Here is a 20632-nt window from a genome sequence, read left to right as displayed (position 1 = left end):
GGCTGAAGGAGGTATAGGAGTTAGCCAAGAGTACTCAGAAGGCGTGGCAAACGGAAGGTAGCTCAAAATGGTTAGAGTTCAAGGGCCAACTGGTGAATGTGGATGGAGGGGGTGTGGGAGTTGGAACCTCATCACTTTGCAAGTATCACTGTAAAGATTGGATCGCACAAAAATTATCAATGGATGCTAAATCTAGTGGAGATTTTAGTGAGAAGCAAGATATTTGCATGGTCTTAAAGTGTACCCCTACAGACTGCTTATTATGTGCAAGGGAGAAAAAAAGTAGCTATGGAGTAGAGAAATTTGGCACCCCCTTGAACTGGTGATCAAAATTAACATTGCCTTGAGAGACCGTATTACCTGTGCAGTGCACCAGCAGAGGGGCATAGCCCTGATCAAATCATGGGGAAACATCGGGCAAACACAACACGAGCAGCATTCTGTTAAAAGTGTTAGCAAGAAGGGGCATGTGTTCTTCAAAAATAGCAGGGTCATGGCAAAGACCCAAAAAATGCTATGGAATGTTCCAGATTAATGAAGGCTAAATAGAAAGAACAACTCAATGCACTACCTGACCCTAGAGTAGCTCCTGTACTGGAGGGGAAGAAATGTTCTAAAGGACTTCGGTGTGTCAACTGATGAAGCTGCAGTGTGGACAGTAGATTAAAGTATTGCAACAGGGTTCAGTTTAGGAGACGGAGAGCTGGCCTGTGGCCACGGAAGAGGCCTGCTCTACGCTTGGGAAATATTCCCTGCCGTGCGGGTGTAAGGGCTCATGATGCATACCACCTACTCTCAAATGGCTCAGAAAAAAGTGTGGATGTGTGGGTATATAACGTGTGAATATATGTGTGTGTATATGTAAGGTCTATACATAAAGTGTGCATACGCGTATGTGCGTGTGTGTGTGTGTGTGTGTGTGGAGAGAGAGAACCCAAATGATAAAGGAAATGGGGTAAAAGGTTAACAATAGGTGACTCTGGGCAAAGGGTATACAAGTGTTCCCAGTACTATTTTTATTTTTGCAACATTTTATAATTTTGAAATTATTTCCAAATAAAAAGTTAAAAAATGATGACCAGGTGTCCGGTACAAAGGATTGGGGGCGAGTGGTGAGAAATGACAGCAGCAGCCATATCTTTTTTTTTCCAGCCTTCCAGAGATACAGTGGACCATACAACGTTGTGTCAGTTTCAGTCGTACCACGTGCTGATTTGACCCGTTTATATATGGCAAAATGATTACGACCGTACTGTGAACTACGTCACATAATGACCATCACATCCATCACCTCACATAATTATTTCTTGTTTGCGTTGAGAACATTTAAGATCTACTCTCTTGGCAGCTTTCAAGTATATAATACAGTATTAATAACTGTAATCAGCATGCTGTACACCAGAACTTACTCATCTTATAGCTGGAAGTTTGTACCCTTGACCAGCATCTCCCATTTAGCAGTGGCCAGACCTTGAAGAGACTTCCACATCGCGGTCAGAATCTGGACTTTATCCTGAGGACAATGAGAGAGACGCCACAGAGATATTTAGAAAAAAGACCTTGCACCACAAGGCTGACTCGTTTTGTTTTCTAATTTGTGCCTTTTGATAGTTTACAGATTTGGGACCACTGTCACATACAGTCTATTACAGGGCTGGGAGGGGGCAGTAAAAGGTGTGTTGTCAACAGAGTTCAGGGAAAGGCATTGGCCTGGGAGGAGAAAAGATGAGCATGTTGCAGGCTGAGCAGAGAGAGGCATAGGGGTCATTTTCTGAGTGCCTGTTATGTTGGGTGACATTTCACACTAAAGATACAAAGATGAATGAGGCAGTAGTCCCTTCCCAAGAAATCTGGTGGTGTCACCATCCTGCAGGATTGATGGGGTAGTGTCCTGGTTTTGTCAGAGGCAGCTGTGAGAGTCTTAGGCTTCAGCCTGGCCTTGCAGGACGGTCAGGGGCTGGTTGGAGCTGTAGCTATCGGGGGCTATCTCTCCAGAGGATGGGGATTTGGGAAGAGAGTCTTGTGTTTTGTGAAGAATGACCACACAAGGAGACAAGCCTTCCTCAAACTCTTAGGAGGGAGAGGACCCACCCACCCAGAGCAGAAATGTGGGGCTCTGTCACCTCTTCAGGCCAGAGGTCCCAGCAGAGAATAGGAGCTGCTTCTCCAGCCCCATTCCCAATTTCCTCTCCCCAGTTTCTCCCTCCCTTCTGGAAGGAAGCCCAGACCACATTCTGGGAGATCTTAGCACTCTCCCTCTGAGAAATCTTGGCTGGCTCCCACCCAAGAGAGACCCTGGGAGGGAAGCCCAGTCAGCGGTCACCCAGTCACCGCGGGAGCTGGCCGGCTGAGACCTCTCCCTCCTCCAGGGTGGCGCCTTCCCCAGTGCAGTCTTTCTCCTGGGCGGTTCCTTCAGGACCCAGCTGACTCCTTTTCTGGAAGCCACTTCCCCCAAATCCTGGAAATCCCCTCTGGCTCTGTGGACACTCGCACTATCCTACTCTGGGCCTTTCCCTGACTTCCTCATTGGTGTCAAAACTTCCTTTTCATTTCCCATTCCTTCCATTCTGCCTAGGAAAATTTGATGCCGGTAAGATAAATCGGATAAGCTGGGTTCTGCTCAAGAGTGAGCTAGTTTATACCACAGCACGCGCTCCCAGAATTGACGGAAATAAGGGGAATGTTAGGCACCTACAACTTGGAGAGGAAGACATGTTCGGTGAGGTGGGCGTTCTTCCTGCTGCGTTGGGCACGTTATTTGGGACTGGCTTATGGACGGGGTTTAGAATGGAGTTGGGGGGGTAGGGATGGTGGGGGAACTAGAGGCAAGACAGCACATCAAGAGACTGTTGCTGTACTTCAAGATGGTGGCCTGGCCTAAAATCTTGCCAGGACATGCAGGGTTAGGTTGACGAAGCGCAAATATGAAGGGTAGGACAGGCCTGACCTGGTGACTGGCTGTGAGCAGATGTGAAATGTGGGAGTGCCCAGGTTTCCTACTTGGCCAAGTAGGTGAGTGGCAGTGCCATTTATTGAGAAAGGGATCATCAGGCAGGACAGATTGCGGGTTTGAGGGGGAAGGAAAGGATGATAAGTGTGGTTGGGTATATTAAATTTGAGTTGCCTGTGGGACATCCAAGTGGGGCTGTCCAGGAGGCATTTGGATTGGGGGTGGGGAGGGGTCTGGAGCACAGGAACAAAATGTGGCCTAGAAACAAAACTTTTAATATCCTAACACACACACACACACACACACACACACACACACACACACACAAACACAGACACCAGAACTTCCAACTTGGTACACACACAGGGTCATTCAGCCCAGGGCCTGTTGACAGAAGGTGTAGAAAGTTCCCACACAGTGCTTTTACGATGCCTCCTCAACAGTCATTATGCATAATCACAAGGACAACAGTAATCTGGGTCTGGAGACATTTTACTCCTGAAAATCCACAGTCACGCCTCTCTGCAGACTTCATAGTACGCCCCGGTCTTTTCCAAACTCCTGTGAATGGTATTGTCAGAAGGCATCTGCTGGAGGATGTGTGGGAATGCTGGTGTGTGTGCTGGGCGGGGCATGGCGGCTTGGCAGGAAGTGGAGCTCTTGGAAATCTGAGTTTCGTCCCTGCCCTTTCAGAGCGTATTGAGCCCTTAGTGTCTGCATCGTCACCCTAGTCAATCCCATCCCGTGTACTACGCTGCCCTCTCTGCACAGGATGTTCTCAGGCGACGCCAAGAGCAAATCGCTCCCCTTCAGTACTTCCGCCAGCCTCAGGAGGCATGGGTGGGGTGGGGCAGTGTGCCTGGGGGTGGGAGGCAGAGGTGACTTTTCTCCTAGGTTGGGAGAAAACCAATCAGCACCTGAACTTCCTGGTTATAGAACATCTGGCTAGTAAAAACCTGCGTGTGCATGGGGGTGGGGATTGGGGAGTTTCCCCTCCCCCCAAGTGTTAGCAATAATAAAGGCCACTCCTCGCACAAGCTGACAAGCTGAGAGCTCCCACACGGGACTCCACACTGGGCTTCTGTTTCACCAGGAAGAAGTCTTGAATGGCAGCCAGACTTGTACTCATTGATTCATTCAGTCAGTGAGGGCTGGTCTTTGTACCAAGTGCTGGGTGGGGTGGGGCTGGGGACTGTGGCCTTGGAGAGCTGCCAGCCTAGGTGCAAACACAGAACATTCATTCGTGCAGTGACATCAGAGCGGTATATCCCAACACGGTCCCAACTGTATCAGCGCAGTTGTGCCTGATAAGTTGCCTGGAGGTGACCTGAGGAGCGGAGATAAGCACATGTGGCCCAGAGGGAGACAGGGTTCATTCGCGGCCTGTTCGCAGAGGATGGCCCAGAACGCTGGGCAGGCTTTCCACCAGAGAGGGTCATATTCTAAAGCAGACTGAGCCAGTGGGCAAGAGGCCCAACCACAGACCCAAAGTCCCACTGCCACTCTCTCTTTCTGCTGAGAAGGAAACAGGGCCCCAAATGTAGACTCCAAAGACAAACACTGGGCTGCCCTCAGGAGTAGCTTCCAGGACTCTGGCCAACATCCTAGGGGCGGAGGAGAAGCATTTGGCCCCCCTCCCCAACCAACAGTCTCTGGTGTCACCAGCCTTTCTGGAAAGCCTTCAACAATAAATTACAGCCCAGCCAGGAGCAAGGCCAAGTGGCGGAAGGGCTGTGCCAGAGCTCCCCTGCCCCCACTCCTTCCTCTTTCCCTTAGTCTGGAGTGCTCACCAGAGGTGCCTTTCAGAGGCACTGCAAGCGTCCCTGGATCTCTTCCACCCCTGCTTTTTTCAGGCAGAAAGAGGCCACCCACCCATGGAAAAGCCATTGTTGTCAATCTGTCCTCCGGGCCCCCATTCAAGGTGGCAGCGAAGATTAGCTCTAGAATCCAGGAGCTTGCCATCCAGGGCGGTGGGCTGTGGGGTCCTGAATCAATGGCAAAGGGGAGACGGAGTAGTGATGGGGGTGGTTGAGGCCCTGGAAATATAGTTAGGACCAGGGCTGTGCTGGGGCCGGCTCCTTCTGCCCCGTGGAAGCCAAATGCTACATTTTCACCAATGTGAGCTGATTATTAAACAGAGCTATTGTTTAAAAATATATATATACTTATGACATAAATCCTATTAAAAACTAAAGTAATAAATACCCCAAAACTCATCACTTCCTAATCATTTTACTGTATTATACTACTGTCTGTGCACTTGAGCTTACTACCTATAACATCTGTATGGCTGAAATCCTGTACAATGGCGTGCAATCGCACATCTCTTTCCAACATCACAGAGAAGTTGGCAGCTTGAAATCACCCACAGTGGGAGTTCGAAATCAGTAACTGTTATAAATTAGGGTTTGATTTCTTGTTTTGTTGATTATCTAGACTTAAAAAAGTGAGGGAAAATTGTTAACAGGGCAGATGAAACTCAAGTGTGAGCCATGTCTGTAGCTGTTACATTCTGAAAAATACTAAAAAATGAGGAAATAATCTTCCAGTGTTTCAAAACCACTATCCTCTTCAGCAAAGAAGTCACTCACAGTATTTAGGATTTAAAAGAGTTCTCACATACGTCTTTGTTGTTTCACACACAATGAAAATATCAGGGGCCGACACAGTGGTCAAGTTCGCAAGTTCTGCTTCAGCGGCCCGGGGGGTTCGGATCCCAGGTGCGGACATGGCACCGCTTGGCAAGCCATGCTGTGGTAGGCGTCCCACATATAAAGGAGAGGAAGATGGGCACGGATGTTAGCTCAGGGCCAGGCTTCCTCAGCAAAAAGAGGATTGACGGTAGATGTTAGCTCAGGGCTAATCTTCCTCAAAAAAAAAAAAAGAAAGAAAACAACCAACAGTCATGTCAGAACTATATTTTTCATCAATTGCAACCACAGGTTGGCTACAGATGCAAGGGTCTGGCAAAAATGAAAGTATTCTGTGAGAATCAGTTGGTTACTGATTAATAAGTAATATTATTTATTAATATTGTACATTGTACTGTTATATGTAATTTACGTGGCATACACACTTTATATCAGTAAAATTGCGAATTGACTTCTGTACATATACACATGCATACACTTCCTCCTAGAGAGCTGGTCATTAAACATTTACCAGCACTCCGCTGGTTAAGCCCAAGCTCAGAACTACTTTGGCACCAGAAACACAAGGCTCAAAGGTCCAAGAGGTACTGCAACCCTGACCAAAACCTGGTAGAGGACAGTCTCGTGACTCAAAAAATTTGTGTGTTTGACAAAAGAAGCAAAGCAATAAAAGCCTGTTTTGGATCTCACTAGGCTGTGAACTCTGTGGAGGCAGGGCCTTGGCCTCTCATTCACAGTGGTATCCTTGGTGCCTAGTCAGCACCTGGCATGTAGAAGGTGCTCAGTCAACTCCTCTTGAAAAAAATGAATGGTTCTTCTTCTTTTTCTTTTTTTTGAGGAAGATTAGCCCTGAGCTAACATCTGCCGCCAATCCTCCTCTTTTTGCTGAGGAAGACTGGCCCTGAGCTAAAATCCATGCCCATCTTCCTCTGCTTTATACGTGGGACGCCTACCACAGCATGGCATGCCAAGAGTGCCACATCCGCACCCGGGATCCGAACCAGTGAACCCCGGGCCGCCGAAGTGGAACGTGTGCACTTAACCGCTGCACCACCAGGCCGGCCCCTGAATGGTTCTTCTATGCCAACTAACTTTGATCTAACTTCCTCACAATGTCCCCCAGAGGCGGCCCTGACTGCAGACCTAGGCCTGTACTCCTCAGGCTAGAGATGCCCCCTCGGCAGGTTCCTGGTTTCACCCTCAGGCGGGCTCTGAAAGGACCCCCGCTCCAGCATGTCACGTTGGTGCCCGACAGGAAGGCCCGCTGCTTTACTTTCTGGACGCTGGCTCTCCAGAAGTTGGCCTAGGCTAGCTTGGCTCCTCTACCACCTGACAAACTGCTTTGGTCTCGCTGCCAACTATGACTGTATGGACAGAATGAAAAGAAATTGGGAGGTGGGAGAGGGAGAGTAGAGGCAATGAGGAAGTCCAGAAGAGTACAGCGCAAACGGGAAGCCATTTGGCTTGGGGAAAAAAGCACAGAGCAGTCTTTGGACTAGAACCCTATGGAGATTTCTAGTTCTACCTACCACTTAGTAGCTGTGAGATCATCGACAAGTCACTTTACCTCTCTGATCCTCAGTCTGCTTATGTAGAAAATGACCTAAAGGAACTATTCTAGAAGATGTCCTTCACCGGCTTTGCTGGTGTTGGGGGCTACTGCTGATGCTTACACCTGCAGGCTGAGGGGGGGAGAGAATTCTGATATACCAGAAGAAGGGCATCACCTGAAGCCTGGGAGAGGTGTGCTTTTAAGGAAAGAATTTCTCTTGAGGAGGAAGCAAAATGTGTGGAAAGCATCCCAGCTGGTGAGGCAGGCTGAAAGGAAATATTGCAGCTTCCAAAAGGCTCAGATAAATTCATGGCTGATAGTTTACTAAAGGACTCAAGGAGGATGTTTGGGACTTCGAATCCCATGATGCCCTTGTCTGAGTCAGAGGGGTCGGGTCCCACAGGGTGGCATTTTATACTCTTGTGTTCTCACGTCCATCAAATGTCCTGGCCCAAGTCCTCGGTGCTGCACAAGCACGCCCACGCCTTCTTCCCACATCTCGAAGCCACTGCCCAAGACAGGCGAGGGGATCTGCGCAATGAAGCCCAGCAGCTCCCAGAGAACAGACAGGAGGCTTCTCCACAGCCCTCCCCCCCTTGCTCCTCCCCGTCCCCAACTGCACTGCGGGCTCCACTCCTGACGACTGTTCGTCCTAGGCCTCTTGCTCGGCCTGTATGTTATGAAGCTCAGAATAGCCCCATGGCAATGGGAAGGCTGGCCTTTCTCAATCCTGCCTCCACACTGCAGACGTGGGGGAGCCTTCCCTAACAGTGTTTCCCTCCTGCTATTCTTCTGTTCAGAATGCCTCCAACCGCCTGCCATTTTGAGTCCAAATTCATGGCCTGACCTTCAAAGAAAAGTTCTCATTCATTCGGCACTTACTATGCGCCAGGCATTGAATCTAAGCGTGTTTCCCCTGAACCTAGGAGCAAGTCTGCGCTAGGCCCTCCGCTATTTGTCAGACGAATGAGTGAATACATCCTCAGAACAACCCTGAAGAGCAGGTGTTATTACTCCTCGTTCCACCAGTCAGGAGACTGAGGCTTTAGGGAAGTTAAGTAACTTGCTCAGGGTCACGGTTAACAAGAGGAAGAGTCAGGATTCAAACCCAGGTCCGTCTGATTCTAAATCCTGAGGATACTATATATATGGCTCTTCAAGTGTCCCCCACCCTCAACCTCCTTCACCCGGGAAGGTTCTGGCCTAGCAGACACAGCCTTGTGATAGGTTTTGATCCCAGTTATTCCTGTGGAGATGGCTACAGCCTTCCAGACAGAGGGCACATATGCCAGCTGCCCCATCCACAGGCACTGCCTGCCACAAATGGCTCATTATACCCAGAAGATTCGCCATATAATAAGGCAGCTGCCCCTGGGAACTTCCACAGCCTTCCCAGGATAAGCACACCCTTGGCCAGTCACAACCTCTGCTGTGTCACTGGAGGAGGCACTTCCTGGAAGTTCTGGTGATAGAAGGATTTCCTTTTAGGGAGCTGCTATGCAGCCAGGAACCAGGGCTGCTATCACGGAGGACAGCTCCAGCTTCCACTGTGTGGGCCATGGCCAGGTACCCAACTCTATTCCTACGGAACCTACTGACCTCTTGTGGGCAGAGGATAAATGCGCTGTGGCCAGGGAGCCTCAGAGGGCCCGGGACCTCAGCCAGCAGCCCTTCTGAACGTTGTGCTCCCACATCTTCCTATTCGTTGGAAGCCAGCTACCCTTGCCAGGTTTGATTTGCCTCTGACAGTGCTGTAGCAGAAAAGGCTTGCTGCGCCTCCGTTTCTTCACCTGTCAGATAGGGATAAACAAACACCCCTGCCATACTTTAAAACACGAGAATAAGCTTTAATTGGTGGGGGGGGGGGGGACTTGTAGGTAAATTCAAGATGCAAAGGCCCCACGGGAGCACTCATGAAATTTTTGGCCCCTGACCAGAAGTATTAGATATTATTTAACAATGTTCAACCTTATGCATGTCACACACAGAAAATATTTGTCTAGCACACTGGGATAAAACGGAAGAGGCTCCTTGTGACCAGAGCTGCCCCAGGCTCAGCCCAGGGACCCCAAAGGCTGAGGACATCAACATCTCAGAATTCCTGGAATCCTTCTGCAGTACCTGGGGTGGCACGCCCTGCGGTATCTAAAAGTAGTCATGGAAGCAGTGGCGAGCCTTGTCAGGATTCTCTTTCCCCCTTTCATCAGCAAAGTGTTCGGATGGGGGACCCTGCCTCTCAGAGACCTGCAGTGCCCACAGACACAGGTGGGAAAGGTCACTGCGCAGTGGGCAAGGGCCCATATGCCTGGCCCCGGCCACACGGTGGAGTTCAGCAGGTGCTGCCTCACTCGTGCTCCTTTCCGAATGCAGAGAGGTGAAGTGATCACAGCCACCCCCAGACCTCTGGGCAAAAGCAGATTGCATTTGGGGATAATCTGGGTCTGTCAGAGCCCAAAGACAGGGTGTCTAGCAGAGCAAAATTGTGAGACAGGGCATCTGCCTTCTGTCTTCCCTCAAGTGTCTTGTTCTCTTTTCTCCTCCTGCTACCCACTCACACCTCATGGACTCATCCTAAAAGCCCTTAATGAGTGGCAACCAAGTGCCAAACCCCATGCCAGGTACTGGGATTACAGGATGGAACTGTCGGCTTCAAGAAACTCAGTCTGGTAGAAAGAAAGACCTGGAAAGAGAAGCATTGAGTAAGGTGCAATAAGTTCAGTGGAGGCCTGCAAAGAGGAGGGGAAGGGCGAGGGCCCAAGACAACCTCAGAGAGTCGGGAAAGTTTGCAAGGACACTTGAAGAGTAAATAGGGGGTGGGGGAGGGAAGAGTAACCAGGAGTAACAAGGCAGCTTTCCAGAGAGAAGGACAGGGACAAAGTAGGCATTGAAATGTGGGAGAATGAGGCATGTTCAAAGCACTTCAAGTAGTCCAGTTGTGCTAGAATAGAAAGCGCTGGATTGGGGTGGGGGGAGGGGACGAGCCAGGCAGGCAAGAGGAAGATCAGAGAGGTGCCAATTAAAGGAGTTTGTACTTCATTCTAAAGGCTGTGGGGGCATCGTGAACAGAGAGCACCGGGATCCCAATCACTCAGAGACACTGCTCTGGCAGCGGAGGTCAGGGCAGGGTGTCAAGGCAGGGAGGCAGCTGAGGAGGCTATATGGGTTATATGGGTTCAGAGCTCACACTAGGACACTGTCGGGGGGTGAAAAGGAGGGATTTGAGAACCTTAAATATGCAGAATCAACAGAACATGGTGGTTGTGGGGAAGTAGGTGATAAGGGAGAGAGGTCATGCCAAGAGAAGTGGCAGCTTTCTGGCTTGAGGAACTGGGTATGTGATGGCGCCATTCACTGAAATCAGGACCACAGGGAGGAAGGACCTAGGCTGGGGCAGGACTCAGAGAGCCATTGTGGATATGTTGGGTTTGAGATACTCGTGGGACACTGAGGTGGGGCTGTCTAATCGCCACTTGGATATAAAAGCATTATCACTCAGCAGAGGAGGTCTGGCCTGGAGATATGGAATTGGGGCATCTTCAGCAGATGGGGTAATTGAAGCCATGGTCATGAATGAGATGTTGGATAAGAAGAAAGGAGTGGTGAGGATGGAGCTCTGGAGATCACAAGCATTTAAGGAATGTAAAGAAAGTGGGAGAGAGCCAAGTGTCCTAGAAATGAAGGGAGGAGAGAATGGCCATCAGAGCCAGGTACACCAGAGAAGTCAAGTAAGATAGGGCAGAAATAGGCGGAGAGACATTTCAGCAGAGTGGGGGAGGCAGAAGCCAGACTGCAGTGGGCTGTTTCCAGAAGCTTAGACTGTGAAGGAGAAGAAACAACAGAAGCTAGAGGGGGGCTCTGGGTCAAAGGAGGTTTTTGTTGAAGGTATTTGTTCAAATTTCCATGCTGAGAGGAAGAGATGGAGAGAGAAGGAGAGGCTGAAGCTACAGGAAAGAGAGGAAATAAGTGATGGAGAAAGGGGAGTGAGGGGACTGGGCCTGAACACACGGGGCAGGTGGGTCTCAGCCTTGGGTGGGAGGGGGGGTTGGGGGTAGGAGAAGAGGGGCAGGTTTGTTTGCTGAGAAGCCGACTCTGAGATGGAGATCAGCATGCAGGACGTTTATTAGCGAGTGCTCTTGGGATCTCCACTCACGGAAGGGAAGGAATGGAAGCAGGATTGGAAGAGGGAGACATTGTACTGCAATGCAGGTTTGTCGAAGACCTCAGCCGGCCCCCTGGGAACCTCTGAAGCTAGGAGTTGGGACCAAGGGGCCAGGCCTTTATACTCTGGCATCAGTTATTCACTGGATGTGGGCTGCCCTGGGAAGGCGGCATACCCTTGGGCAAAGCAGCTCTCTTCAGCTGAGGCAGTCCCCAAAGGGGTCTGACAGCTGAGAGCGATCTGCTGTAGGCACTGAGTCCTCAGTCCTGAAGGGGGTCAGGGAGGCACACACAGTGCCCACTACAGAGAGGAAGGGGGCGCTATTGCACTTGAGTTGAATCTGTGCCAGTGGGTGTAAGGCTGAAGGAGTTCACACTGTCGGCCTGATTTTTGCTCTGCGACAATGGAAACAAGTCCTTCTGGTGAAAAGGGGAGCTGGTCGGGGTTGGGGGCTGGAGGAAAGTGGAATGGCCGTGGGATGGCTGCTTCAGGACACTGAGGAGGAGCTGACCAGGGACGTACGATAGGACTGCCAAGTGGTATTGGGGTCTTAGTTGAAACTAGAGAATGAATCATTTTCGCAGGCCCAGATAGTGTTCAGATTTCAAGGTCCCTCATGCTTGGCCACGGGGATCTGTCCTCCCTCCCTAGGATTTAGTTAGTTTGTACAAGGAAATGTCTATATTATTCAGAGAAGAACGTTTTACAACACCATGTCCTTAAATTCCCAAACTTTTACCTAAACTATTTCCTAAACAAGACCTAAATTCAAGGACTTCAGTAGATAACCATTATTTTTGTTATGACAATAGTTACTTATGCTAATGGCGACAATCTGGCTAATAACAAATAAAACTGTGTGGATATTAAACATTATGCACCAATCAGAAAACTATTGCAGAGTTGACAATAAAGAAAATAAACACTTATTTACGAGCAGACGAATAAAAATTACAGGAGTCAGGATTACACCTAATTAGTAGGCAAATACAGAATGTAGAAATTTACAAAGGAAAACTAATTACAAAGCTACAAAGGAAAAACCTCTGCTATAATGAGAAGTAGAAAACAGGTGGCTTACCAGGTACTAGAGTGACAAAAGAGAAGTACACTGCCCAATTAAAGAAGCTTTTTTAATCCACACAGGAATTTTATGGATGATCATTCAAACACAATGCCTTGCTGTTCTGAGAAGAAAGGGGCCCTGCATGACCGGGAGCGGGTTGAATAGGAACTCTAGAGGCTTAAAGCGGGGGGCCAGCCAGCCAACTGTGCCTGGCTCAGGAAACCAGCTTGACGTCCATGAGTAACTATGAGAAAGTAGCAATAACTTTTTATAACTGACAGTAGCAATATGGTTCCTAGGAAAAAAACAAAATATCCAATTCTAGAACCAAGTCAACATTTGTGATGGGGCCTCACCCAGCTTCCCTGCACGGATCTGATCTGCCGCTGAGCGTACATTTTAACAAAGGCTTTGTTGCCCAAGCTGTGAGTGACTCCAATTGTTGAAATTTTAGGACATGGAGAATGGCAGATCTGTAGGGGAGCTATTTAAGAGGCATTAGGCTGCATCCTAAAATCATTCTAAATACAAGGTGAGTCAGGCCTACTTCCAGCTGTGCCTTAAAGGAGAGATGGGGTTCCCCACAGCTTCCAGGAGTGGATCGCTCCCAGCAAATATCATCTTATAGCTCTTTCCACCAGCCTGCCAGACCACTAGGCACGAATTCCAGGAGCTCCAACTACTGTCCCCATCCCTTACCACCTAATCTCAGAAACACACACACAAAGTACAGGTGATCTTCTGCATCTCCACTGATAATGTCTGCTTTACCGTGTTCCAGTCTATTAAGGGCTTTGCACTCATTTCCTCATTTTTCCCTCTCAAGAACCCTCTAAGTAGGTACTGCTGTTATCCCCACTTTAGAGATGAGGACACTGACGTACAAAGAGGTGAAGACACTTGCCCAAGATCACAGGCAGTATGTGACAGAGCCGGCACAGAAACGTGGGCAATCTGATGGCAAGGTTGTGCGTTTCACATAAAGCTATGATGCCGCCCACATTCTGAGGACCAGATCAATGATTCCTAACCATTCTTTCTTCACGAGCCCCTCTGAAAAGCTGGTGAAATCAATGAATCCTCTTCACAGAAAAATGCCCATCTACCACACACACACAAAACATATTTAATTTCAAGGGGTTTAGGGACTCCCTGAAACTCAACCTGAACCCTGTGGAGCCCAGATTAAGAAGCTCTGTTGGAGGCTAGTCCACTCCCAGGAAGCAGCTTGGCCTGGACCCCTCCTGGCTCATGGTGCCCCCAGCTGCTTCTGGGAGAGCTCTCGTCCGCTTCCGCTGCTTTGGGGCTGCTATCACAGCTGCCATTCAGAATGCTCTGGCTTTGTAACCTGACACTTGGGAGCTCACATTTTCCCCAGCCTGCCTTGCCTGTGCTGTTTCCTGCTGCACCAGGATGACGTTTCTGTGGGCTAGCCCAGCCCGGGCCCAGAGAAGATAAGAAAGCCCTGTGACTTTTTACAGAGACCAGGGCATGCTGCTCCAACTGCAAGACCAAGAGGGAGGGAAATCAAGCTCCCTGAGAGAGCAAATGAAAAGTCTGATGCCCAGGGTACCCCGAGCACTGCTCCAGGTCAGAATTAGAGTCAGGAAAGGACACAAGAAGACACAGATGGAAACTTGCTCTGACGGCATCGAGGGTGGGTGCTGCGGTTTGGCCTCAACCCCCAGAAATGCAGGAGATTTGCGCTGTCCCAGAACTCAAAGGGCTCTGCAGCAAAGAGACGTGAGCTTCACACCTGAGCTCAGGACAGGTGGGGGCAAGCACATTTGCAGTTCATCCGTTCAAGTCACAGACAGTATTTCGCATTTGTTTATCTACCAGGCACTTATATGCCAGGCACTGTTCTAAGCACTTCACAAATACTAACTCACTTAATTCTCATGACAGCACAATGAGATGGGTACTACTATCGTCTCCATTTTACAGATGGGGAACCTGGGGCACAAGAAAGAGTAAGTGACTTGCCTGAAGTTATCCAGCCAGTAATTGGCAGAGCTAGGATTCGGACTCAGGCAGCCGGGCCTGCGGCGCCCATGCTCTGTACCACCATGGTCTGCAGAGAGTGCTCCAGCACTGGGCTAGTGACTGGCAATGGAGCAGTTTGCAGCGCAGCCGTGGTCCCTGCTTTCAAGGGGCTTACGCTCTAGCCTGGCCCGAGAGTGGTCAACAGGCACATGATGATGAGTTCCTCGGTCAGGGCGGGGAGGCTGCGACCATGCTTCAGAGCAGGCCAAGGGTCCAGACTCCAGAGCAGCAACCAATAGGTTGCAGGGACTCCTTTCTTAGGCCCAGGATCAAAGGAGCCAAAGAGAAGGAGGGGAGCCATTTCTGGTTGTGAGGCCTCCTGTTCGGCTCCCACTCTGAAGCCTGGAAACCAAACAGCTGTGAGCGAGGCTCCCACCAGGAACTGCAGGAGCACAGGAACCAAGCAACTGTCCTCACTCCCGTCTGCGGTATCAGAACAAGGGATCCCTACAGCCCTGTTTCCTCGTCACTTTCTCCCTGCAAGCTCCCTGAGGGCAAGACCTAGGCCTGTGTCTTTCTCCATCATACCCTCAGCGCCCAGCACAGGCTGGCACCCAGTCAGTACTCAGTAAATGTTTATTTAATTAATTCAGTCAACCAATATTTATTGAGCATCTACTATGTTACCAGGAACTCTGCTAGGCTCTGGGATACAAGAGTGACCAAAAAAAAAAATTCCTGTCCTCACTGAGCTTACATTACAGTGGGAGTGCCAGACAATAAACAAATGAGCAACAAAAATATATAGGGTCTCAGGGGAAAACTGAAGCAAGGAAGGAGGATAGGAAATACAAGGAGGTGATGCAATTTTAGACAGAAGGGACAGCCAAGATCTCTCTGAGAAAATGACATTTAAGGCAAGACCTGAAGCACACGAGGGAGCAGGCCATGGAGATACCTGAGGGAAGAGTGTTCCAGGCAGAGGGAACAGCAAATGCAAAGGCCTCAGGGCAGGAATGTGCCTGGTGTGTTTGAGGGCCAGGGAGGAGACCACTGTGGCTGGATGAGAGGGAGCTGAGGGGGATCATAGTAGAAGTTGAGGCCAGAATGAATGAATAAGTAGTGGAGATTGTGTCTGGTGCCTTGAAGCAAGGGAACCAAACCAGTTCCACAGCCTGGACGCCCTCCAAATCCTGCTGGGACTCATGAGGGAAGGAGAGGGAGGCCCCACAGGAACGTCTTTTAGTAACTCACTCTCTCTCCAGCTCCATTCCAAAGGCATGGGTGGATTTTCGTGATTGGATTCTCCACTCCACCCCCAACCACTGGCCGCCTGGGAGGACAGGCTGGCGCTTCCTTGAATCTCCCCGTCCTCCTCAGTCTGGGATTAGGGCTGAGCTGGCAGGAGCAAACTGAGATTACGAATTGACCTTTACACAGTCCATCCTTCTACCTCCAGAGAGTATGTATTTCACTCACTTGACCTTTGAGATACTATGATTGAGGCCACGATGGGCTGTGGCCACCTGTTCCCTCTGGTCCTTCTGAGAGAAAAAACTTTCAGTTAGGGTCATTAGACAGCAAATTCTCTTTCAAAATCCCACTTTCCCATCTCTGTCCTGCATACTGGCTCTACCTTCAGAGGCAAAAAGAATTAAGTGACCCTGCCCTCCTTTTGGGATCCTCGTGTCTGAGTCCTATGGCCTGCACTGTCCCCACAGAATCCAAAGTGAAAGCCCCTGTTATCTAAAAGATGATTTGTAGTTCTGTAGATATTTTGGATATGAGCTTTATAATTTTCAGTATTATAAATATCTTTGCCCACTCTGTGGCTTGCTTTTTCATTCTCTTATTAGTGTCTTTTGATGAACAGAAGCTCTTAATTTTAATGTAGTCAAATGTATCCATCTTTTCTTTTATGGTAGTGCTTTTGTGTTTTGATTAAAAGGCCTTTCACTTCCCAAAAATAATAAAAATATTTTGCTATATTATTTTTTCTAGAAGTTTTATTATTTTACCTTGCACATTTAGAGCTATGATTTACCTGGAATTGATTTTTGTCTTACCAAAGTTTACTGAAAAAAAATCCCTTCCCCACTGAAGAGCAATGGCACCTTTGTTGTATGTCTGTTACACCTGTGTGCATCTGTTTCTGGACTCTCTGTTCTGTTTCATTGGTCTATTTGTCTATCATTGGGCCAATATCACATTGTTTTAATTACTCTCATTATATAATAAGACAATATCTAGTAGAACAAGTCTTCCCACCTAGTTCTTCAAGAATGCCTTAACTACTCTTGGACTTTTTCATTTCTATATAACTTAAATTAGCTGGTCGTCTCCCCACACAGACACGACTGTTGGGATTTTTATTGTGGTCTCATTGAATCTATAAATCAGTTTGTGAAGAATTGACACCTTAAAGCTATTGAGTCTTCCAATCCATGAACATAGTATACCACTCCATTTATTTAGGTTTAAATGTCTCAATAATATTTTATAGTTTTCTACATAAAGGCCTTGCACATGTTTTCCTAGATTTATCTCTAGGTATTTTTATACTATTGCAATGACTTAATAGTTATATATTTTGTTTCCAACTGCTTGTTGTTTATATACAGAAATACAATTGATTTTCAATATTGATCACATGTCCAGCAACCTTTTTTTAAAATTTATTTATTCTTTGAAATCCATTGCTGTTGGTATTGGGAATCATTTAGTTATTTTTGTTGTTGTTGTTTGAGGAAGATTAGCCCTGAGCTAACTACTGCCAATCCTCCTCTTTTTGCTGATGAAGGCTGGCCCTGAGCTAACATCCATGCCCATCTTCCTCTACTTTATATGTGGGATGTCTACCACAGCATGGCTTGCCAAGTGGTGCCACATCTGCAACCGGGATCCAAACCGGAGAACCCTGGGCCACCGAAGCGGAATGTGCGCAATTAACTGCTGCACCACTGGGCCGGCCCCCAGCAACCTTTCTAAATTCATTTTTCAATTAAAATGTTTATCCTTCAATTATTTTGGATATCCTATGTACACAATTGTGTTTTCTACAAATAATGACAGTGTTATTTCTTCCTTTCCAAATCTTTAAAATTTTTCTTTATCTTCTCTTATTGCACTTGCTAGGATTTCCAATACAATGGTAATAGAGGGAATCCTTATCTCATTTCCAATTTTAGCAGGCAAGCTTTTAAGTATGATACTTGCTATAGGATTTTTTAATAGATATCTTTTATCATAATTAAGAATTTTCTTCTATTCCTAATTCCCATGTGTATCCTTACAATAAATCTCTATCACTTAAGATAACTTGAGTCTGTTCCTAACATCCCAAAAGAGCCTAATGAAAGCAATAATTTTTTCATTTTCTTTTAAATATTTATACCTCTCAATTTTCTTATTTTATTCAGTAAGGTAGAACTTCCAGAATAATATTGAGTAACAGTCACGATGGCAAGCATCCTAGTCTTGTTCCTGACATTAATGAAAATGCCCCTAGAATTTCATCTGGATTCTATTCACTAATATTTGATTTAGAACTTTTACATCTATATTCCGGATTTTTATGTCTATATTTGTAAGTGAAATTGGTCCATATATTTCTGTTTCCTGCTATCACTGCCAGGTTTGGCATCAGTTATCCTATTTTCACATAAAGAATTAGGTAAAGTTATCTTTTTCTGTTCTTTAAAACAGTTTAAGAACTATCTGTTCATTGAAGTTCTGCTAGAACTCAATGCCACATTCTCGTTACCTAGAGATCATCACTGTTAATATCTTAATGCATATCCTTTCAGATCTTTGTGTGTGTTTGTATGTGTGTGTGTACATATATATAATCACCAAATAAAATCACTATACATACTATTCTGCAAACTGCTTTTTTCAGTGAACAATCTCTACCATTTTAATAAATTTTCATCTTGTCTAATACCATGTTTATATTTTCCCAACTGACCCCAAAATGACCCTTATAGCTGGTTTGTCCAAATCATAACCCAATCCTGAAGAAGGCACTAATTGCATCTGGTTGTTCTGAAAAGGAAAAATTTTTTAACAATTATACCTGTCTTAAAATGGAAATGGCTGCTTTGGAAAATTGTAAGTTTACCATCACTGGAGACTTTCAAGCAAAGGCTGGACCAATATGTGTCTGGGAGGCTGCACAGGGAATTCCTGCATATGAGAAGTTAGAGCATATGATTTTCAAGGTCTTTTCCAAACTTGAATGATGAAGATTCTATGACTGAGTTTCTACAAATCCTATTACTGACTTTCTACAAATCCTATTACTGTACCACTTCTGCACCAGATCTCATCCTTTCCTGCCTACTCAAGTACATTGCTCCAGTAATCCTCCTCTCTCTCCTGCATTACCAATTCTTACTTCTTTCTTGGCTTTTTCCCCATCAGTGTTCAAATATGCCGTTATTTCTCCCACCTTGAAAATACCTACTGTCAATCTTACTTCCCACCCCCCAGATCACTTCATTTCTCTCCTTTCCTTTTACAGTAAAACTCCAAAAAGAAAAGTTGTCTGTATTCACTGCCTCCAATTCCTCTTCTCCCATTTTCTCTCGAACTCACTCCTGTCAGGCTTTTGCTCACACCACTCTATTGAACTGCTCTTGTCAAGGTCACCAAAGACTTCCACATTGCTAAATGCAATAGTCATTTCTAAAGTCCTCATCTCACTTAAATGTGTTGCTCATTTGCCTATTTGCCCTCGGAGCCATTCCTCCTCTTTTTCTGCTCTGCTGTGTAGAGCAGACAACTACATTTCCCAGGCAGCTTTCCTCTCTGACTTCCTGATAGGTTTGGCCAATGGGAATCATTGGCTGAAGACTAGACAGCAGGAGAAGCCAGGGTATTCCCCTTCCTTTCCCACTGTTTTGAGTGTCATCTCTAGCAGTGGCTGTGTCTCCTCTATGGCTCCCACTGGATAGGCCCTCCCTCCATGGACCAAGCTCCTGCCGGGCCAGCCTTCCTGCTTTTGCTAGGTGGTCCCTGATCCTGGACTTGGGTCAGGGGCCCAAGTTTTACCTCCAATAAAACTTCTACTTTTACCTCCAGCAGAGGTGAAACAGCTAGAATCCCTAGAGGAGAAGCAGCTTCCTGCTGTTGCTAAATTTCCGGGTAACCATCCTCTCCTTGGTTTCTCAGCTCTTCCTGAGAACAGCTCTCACCTGAGTAACCAATGCCTCATGTTAAATTCTTTCTGTTTAAAATTCTGAACATGGTTTCTGTTTTCTAATTGGCCACTGATACAAAACATTCACTTCTCTTAGCTTTCAGGATATTTCACTGTTTTCTTCCAACCTTACCAGCCATTTCTACTCAGTCTTCTTTGCTGATTTCTCCTCATCTCTTGACGATTAAATGATGGAGTGCCCCAGGATTCAATTCTTGGACCTGTCCTCTTTGTTATTTACACTTACATATTTGGGAATCTCATCCTGTCTCATGGCTTTGAATAACAACTATATACTGAAAACTCCCCAATTTATCTCTCTAGCTGGACCTTCCCAATTGAGCTCCAGACTACCTATCCAACTATCTACCTGACATCTCCACTTTGATAGCCAATAGGCATTTCAAACATAACCTGTCCAAAACAGAGCACTTGGCTTTCCCCCAAAAGCTGTTCCTCCCCATCTCGGTAAATAGCACTTCAATTCATTCAGTTATTCTAGTCACAAATTGAGAAGTTGTCCTTGATTTCCCTCTTGCCCTCACTTCCCACAGCCAATCTATCAGCTAGTCCTAATAACAAAACCTCCAAAACACATCTCCCTTTACTTTCTCCAACTCTTCCTTTACTGCCCCGGTCCAGCCACTCTCATCTCTCACCCGGACTACTGCAACATCTCCTCACTGGTCTCCCTGCTTCCATTCTTGCCTCCCAACAAGCCATTCTCCATGGAGCAGCAAGAATGATTTTAAAACATAAATCATTCTCCTCTGCTTAAAAGTCTCCAATAACTTCCCACTGTACTTTAATGATCCAAAATCCTTATTTGGACCTGCAAGGCCATACATGGTCTGGCTTCTGCTCACTCTTCTGACCTCACCTCTTGAGGCTTGTTCATTCTCTCTTGCTCAATACAATCTAGTCACATTGGCCTTCTTTCCGTTCCTCCAACATGCTAAGCCTACCCCTTCATAGGGCCCTTGTCTATTTTATTGCCACGATCTGGAATGCTTTCCTCCAATCTTTACCTGGCTGACTCATTCTCATCCTTCAGGTCTTAAATGACTG

The 20632-nt window shown here is 47.1% G+C and overlaps 1 protein-coding gene across 1 annotated transcript in view; it reads right to left on the bottom strand.

Moving 5' to 3' along the window:
* Positions 1-1078: 1078 nt before the first annotated feature.
* STEEP1 (STING1 ER exit protein 1) overlaps positions 1079-20632 on the bottom strand; it is a 45688-nt gene continuing 26134 nt past the window's right edge. Inside the window, exon 8 of the mRNA XM_046673883.1 lies at positions 1079-1513. The gene's annotated coding sequence lies outside the window, so the exon portion shown is untranslated. The remainder of the gene's footprint in view (positions 1514-20632) is intronic.

This window comes from Equus quagga, chromosome 10 (assembly GCF_021613505.1).
Source record: "Equus quagga isolate Etosha38 chromosome 10, UCLA_HA_Equagga_1.0, whole genome shotgun sequence".
In the NCBI taxonomy this organism is placed as follows: domain Eukaryota; kingdom Metazoa; phylum Chordata; class Mammalia; order Perissodactyla; family Equidae; genus Equus; species Equus quagga.
This window is presented reverse-complemented; position numbering and strand designations above follow the sequence as displayed.